This window comes from Pogonomyrmex barbatus, unplaced genomic scaffold (genome assembly GCF_055798465.1).
Source record: "Pogonomyrmex barbatus isolate J1 unplaced genomic scaffold, ASM5579846v1 scaffold16, whole genome shotgun sequence".
Classification (NCBI taxonomy): Eukaryota; Metazoa; Arthropoda; class Insecta; order Hymenoptera; family Formicidae; genus Pogonomyrmex; species Pogonomyrmex barbatus.
Window position 1 is genome coordinate 7,559,301 of NW_028297112.1, and position 6,552 is coordinate 7,565,852.

The following is a 6,552-nucleotide window of genomic DNA, read 5'->3' on the forward strand; positions in this document are numbered from 1 at the left end:
TATTATATATTATGAGCAACAACAACATTATAGTCCTATTTTAAATTTAAAAGCCTCGAGAAGTAGAGGGGGTTATTGTATATCGTTGTAGCGGATAATTGCTCTGCCAGTGATGGTTAGGCTGAAGCTGCCTTACCGAAGAAGGCAGGCTCTCTGAAAAATTAGAAAGGCAAGAGTAGGCAAGATAATTGAATTCACGCCACAATTTTGTTGTTCGACCGTCGCCAGCAACGTCTCGCGAAGTTCTGACTCGGTCACGTTTATTCTTGAACACTCAACTGCTAATTCTAGAACGTACCAAAATCGCAGGGTTAACAAAACAAATAGCGCGATATTTACAACGACTAAAAACTAATATCAGAACAAAGAGATCGAAAACGTACAATGTCAGCAAGGGCACCGCGGACACGAAGGAACGTTCGAGAACTGAAACGCTAGAAACAAGAAATCACAAAGAACAAAGAAAGGAAAGAACGTACTTGAAATATATCGCTCGCAAGAGAAAAGCGGAGCGCCTGAAACGCACGCTACGTGTGCACGCAAGACGCTTGCGAAACGCTCGGAAAAACGCGGACTAGAACGAGACGCGATACGGACGGAAAACGAGACGACACACAGACGCGAGCGAAACGCAACGCGGGTAAAACGGAGCGCACGCGGAAATTGATGACGGCACAAACGCAAGCGCGAATAAAATGACCAGGCGGTGCGGATAGAACACGGAACGTGGATGAAACGCACGCGAAAAGGCGAGTAGAGACGTCACTCGCGAGCGAGAGAGAAACACTCGGTCGACCGCTCGCGAGCGAGAGAAAAAGAGACACTTTACACACGAGAAAAAGAGCGAGATGACAACCGGTCACGCGCGAGCGAGAGAGAGAGCACGAATGCACTCGCGTCTCGCGCGCAAGCGAGAGAGGTGGAGGCGCACAGAGTGCGAGAGAGGCGGCGAGCACTCGGCGCAACTGGTGCGGCGCGCGGGGCCGGCGCGACAGAACCTGCGACACTGCACAGACTTCGACGCTTACACGACACTTTACACTGCACAGGCGTGGTCGCGTACCGGTCACGACACAGTGACACGTTGACGATGATGATGCCGGAGTCTCTCTCTTCCTTCTCTCAGCCAGACGCGTGGCTGCTGCTGTGTGTCCGATGATTGACACGTAATGGCCGCTCGACACAATGCCCGTGGTAATGGCCGACGGGGAAGAAGGCGGAAGTTACCACTCTAGTCGTGGCACCAGCGTCTGCTTCTTCGGTGGATGGTGGCGTTCGGCGAGGGTGCGAGGCGGCGGAGCAGCGACAGGAGGCAAGGGCGCCACACCGTGTAATATCGGTTATCGTGAGGAAAGGGATCACCGCTGTTCAAACAAATGTTCTCGTTGTAACAAAGCGTCGCCGTGCGAGTAACGTAAAAAAATCGTCGAATGTTAGGTGTGAGACAAACGGTTGTTCTTAGGAAACGCATGCTTCGAACATCATCGGGCGACAAAGTCGTATGACGGGAAAACATCGGCGAGCGTCTGCAATACCATACGGCTTTGCGAAGATTGCGGACGGATTATAAAAGCGACAAAAAGATACGAATGTGCCGGTTCTTTTTGCAAAATTTGCAGTTCGCAAAAACCGATAAATCATCTTTGTTACATGCAACCTCTCTCACGTGAAGACAGATCCTCCGCTGTCGAGTCCGACGGAGATTTTTCTGCAGTTACGAGAGAGAGCGAGTAAAGTAATACGGATGAGCGGAAACGCAATAAGGGACGAACGGCATTCGTGTTTTACGATTTTGAGACACGTCAAGATCAATCACTCGAGGGAACCGATATGAAAATTCACGTCCCGACACTCTGCGTCGCACATCAGATTTGCGATTCGTGTGTAAGGATGGATAATTTGTCGGTGCGCTGCGACTGGTACGGAGTACGCGAATTTGTTTTTCGGCAGGATCCGGTAAAACAATTTGTCGAATTCGCAACACGACCAACAAAACATTTTACACGGATTATTTGTATAGCGCATAACGCGAAATCGTTCGACGCGCAGTTTATCCTCCGGTACATCGTAGAAAATTATTCTGGATTAGAACCTCGTATAATTTTAAACGGTACAAAAATTATGGTCCTAACAGTAAATCGCACGAAATTTATCGACAATGTTAATTATATGCCGATGTATTTGTCAGAATTACCAAAGGCCTTCGGGTTACCAGATACTTGTGACAAAGATCTTTCCGCACTTATTTAATACTGTTGATAATCAAACATATGTCGGTCCACTACCTGATGTTCGTTATTATGCGCCCGAAACAATGCAAACAGAAAAACGCGTACGTTTTCTCGCGTGGCACGCGGAAATGTCGGAAAAAAATATAGTATTTGATTTTCAACGTGAAATACTCGAATATTGTCGCACCGACGTTAATATCCTTCGACGAGCATGTATGGCCTTCAGAAAAATATTCTTACAGCGGGGAAACGTGTGTCCATTCGAGGAATGTACAACTATCGCTTCAACGTGCATGAGAGTTTTTCGGAAAAACTTTTTGCGCGAAGAAGAAATAGGAATCATTCCATCGGGTGGATACAGAGTTAAAGATAACCAGTCGCGCAAAGACACGAGATCGCGCGCAAATTCGTTATCTCACTCGACAAGTCTATCCCAAAGTTCCTCGAGGAAGCGTATCACGACTCCACGGATATTTATTGCTCGATCTGAAACAATCGACTCCCGACGAGTATCGTTTTCATACGTGCATATATCCCCGATGATACGCTGAATTACGTTTACGTATCGCGCAGATCCTTTTCCGGAAGTTTCGTATAAAAATATCGTACTCGCATTCTCTCGCGACAGTCGCGCAACTTCCTCGCGATGAAGAAGAGAACGTCTTCGGTTAATGCGAGAAAAATCGCAGAACGTTCGATCGGTAAGAAAAATATCTATCTTCTCAAAGCGCTGTGTTATTTGAACAAAAATCAACGCTCTTCTTACGTCAGGCAGATGAAAAATTCATTCGTTGTATCTGCGAGTGCGTTTTCAATACTCTCAAGGGTAATGTCCCACTCGAACGATCTGAAAAAAATCGGTAAATATAATATAAAGCATCTTTGCGTCGCATAGCGAAAAAAGACGGTAATTGGAAAAGTAAGAAAAGGCTATTACTACAGCGAGGCGGATTTTTACCGTATTTCATAGGGCCTATACTTTCGTTCCTATTTTCGAAAATTATCAGAGAATAGAATATTATCAGAGAGAGAAAGAGAGAGAGAGAGAGAGAGAGAGAGAGAGAGAGAGAGAGAGAGTAAATCTAATTATGGAAAGGGTAAAGAAGATGGTCTTGATTTCCACGGAAAATCTCGAAAGAATGCAACATCGTCTCCAACAACATCAGCAATCGGAAATAGGCATCGGTGAAAACTCCATGCGGCAGAATTCGGAGACGATACATGGAGAAAATTTAAATTCCATACAAACACTCAGGACGACTTTGTCACGGCTCGATTCCGATATGATCAGAATTCTTAATTCTCCCACCCCGCGCGATGTAGGTGAGAAATGGAAATTATATAAAGAAGTACTTTGGCGATATCTCCATTTTGATAAAGCGCAAAAGGAAAATTCGACGCCTAATGCCGCCGATGAGAACAATTCAGATGCACAGGAGGGGGACATGTTGGAACCAGCGCGCGAATCACAATCATTGAGCAAATTTTCTTATCTTGATGAGCAAGTAAGTAATATACTACGTGTCGAGTTTCTGCGTAAGCGCGAACGGCAAAGCGTCGAAAAAATATTAAAAAAGATGCCGAAAAGTTTTTGCGCCAAGGCGCGTTTACTTTTGAAACATTTGATCGATAAAGCAGTACCCGCGAGAATTACTTGGGACGAGGAAGGAATCGCGACTATCGATGGTGACGTTATAAAAGATTCGAATATCACGGAATTGATAAACGACGCGATGCGCGAGAGAAAAATCGTGAAAGCAATAGGAAGAGATCATTTGCGCGATTACTATGTATGACAAACACCCCGGCTGTACTTGAAATAAGGAATTGTTAGCAACCACATTTGTTAAGATATTATCACTACGAGTGAGTTCCACTCCGAAAATACCGAGAAAACTGTCAACGGCGACGAGTAAAAGAGTACGACGCACGAAAAAGGGACAAAAATGCAAGACCAAAAAAGAAGAGCGAGCGAAATGCGCATTGTTTCTTTCGCCGCGTTTTCGTAAAGATGATATCTCTATAACCTTCACGAAAGATTCTCGACAAGAAAGAGACGCTTACTCGATTGAGGAGTGAATTGAAATGATCAGGCTTGAAAATTTGTATTACAATTCAGTGCACTATGCGGGGTATTCGGCAACGGATAACTTGTCGCGTGCCGCTAAACCGAATTTCTTACGTAAAGAAGTAGCTTGCTGGCTCGAATCGCAAGACGCGTACACGCTGCACCGTCCGTCGAGACGAAAATTTCCGCGATTACGTTACAACGTGATGAATATCGACGATCTGTGAGAGGCCGATTTGATCGAACTCCGTAATCTCAAAAGTTACAACGACGGATTTTCTTATTTTCTCGTGATTATCGACGTACTTAGTAAATTTGTCTGGGTAGAACCATTGCGAGATAAAACGAGCAATTGCGTGACAAGGGCCTTCCAAAATATATTCTCTCGAGAAGCAATGGTCGATACCCGTGTACTTACAAACCGACAAGGATGAAGAATTTATCGCGCGACCGATGCAAGATTTTTTAAAAGAAAGAGGCATATGTTATCGAGTAACTCGCAATCCGGACGTCAAAGCCGCCGTCGTTGAACGCTTCAATAAAACGTTGAAGGAGCGAATGTAGCGCTTTTTTACATATAAAAATATGCGTTACATCGAAGTGCTGCAAGATATCGTGCGCGCTTACAATCACACTCGTCACTCGTCCATCAAAATTCAACCGGCGACCGTTACGAGAGAAAATGCTCGCATCGCACGCGAAAATATGGAGCGACGTAGAGAAGAGAGAAGGGGGCGTCGAAAGTAGAACAAAAGGCTAAATTCGATGTTAACGATCTTGTTTGTGTCAGTAGAGCAAAAGCCACTTTGGAGAAACGATATGAAGTGCGGTGGAGCGAGAAAATATTTTGAGTTTATCGCGTTCTTCATTGGCGAAGACCCCACGTGTACGAATTGTGTGACTTATCGGGTGAACACATCGATGGGATTTTTTTAAACAAGAATTAGCACGGGTCAGTAAAAATTTGGGGGGGGAAGAGTTTATCGTCGAGCGCGTGATAAAAAGCAGAGGACGCGGTGCTAATAAACAGCTGCTAGTTAGCTGGCAAGGATATCCCAGTAAATTCGACAGTTGGATTCCCGCTTCGAGTTTAACTTTTCTCCAAGATGGAGGAGGAGCAATTTTTATGGTTCTTCCGAGCGATAGCAGTAAGAAGTATTTCCCGGGAAATACATGCTCTTCTTTCACCATGCAATTGCCTCACGGCGTACATTTATTCGGAGAATGGGAAGTTGCGCTTAGCGAAATTCAATTTCCCTCCAGTCTTTTTCACGTACGTCGAAATGATAAAATTAGATTTGTTGATTTGAAGAGCGTAAAGGATGAGAAGATGCTGATAAGTTTACGGTGAAAGAATTGCACTTACAGGCAGGGGTTTATGAAAATACAGAGGATCTTATCTACGCGATTAATAAAGAGTGTAGACGCAGCGATTCGCCTTTTACTTTCGAACTACAAAAAGGCGGGTGGTAATGACCGTATACGCATCGATTGTGACAACTGTACTCTCGTTCATTAATATTTTCCAAATATTGAGGATCAACATCGATGATACAGGCACAATAAATTGTAAATGGTAAACCGTCACAAGTTACCTAATTCCAACGAATTAACGCCGTTTTTGAAACTCGGTTATGGCATCGGTACTGGACGCGTTGTATCTTTCTGGACTGTAGAACCTTGTAGCTTGTGGCACAGTATCCCTGATAAAATGTACGTTTATTGCGATCTTTGCGAACCTTACATAACCGGCGATACGCGGAGTTCATTTCTTCGAATTGTTGCAACCGAAATACCTGGATGTAATTACACGTACGGGACGAATCTAGTAAAATATTTCCCCACTTTGCTATATATTCCGTTGCGTCAAACGAAATTCCATAAAATTGAAATAGATATAAAAGATAATCGTGGAGAAAAAATACCATTCGTATCCGGAATGTTGATAGTAACATTATACTTTAGACGTGTCCGTTAATTACCATTTGCGGTGGAAAGTCTACGAAGCTTTGAGAAAAAATTAAATCTCCATGGAATACGACGAGTATTACGAAATGTAAAACAGGGGAGGCGGAATTCCACGAATTTTCGTCGGTTTAGCCTATTAGCGCGATCATGGAATAGGTAGTTTCCTCGGAGGATTATTTAGAAGAATACTTCCTTATCTAAGCAGGGGAATGCGCGCAGTCAGGAAAGAAGCTTTACGCGCCGGAATTGGCGTGATAGAGGATGTTGAAAACAACACTCCGTTCA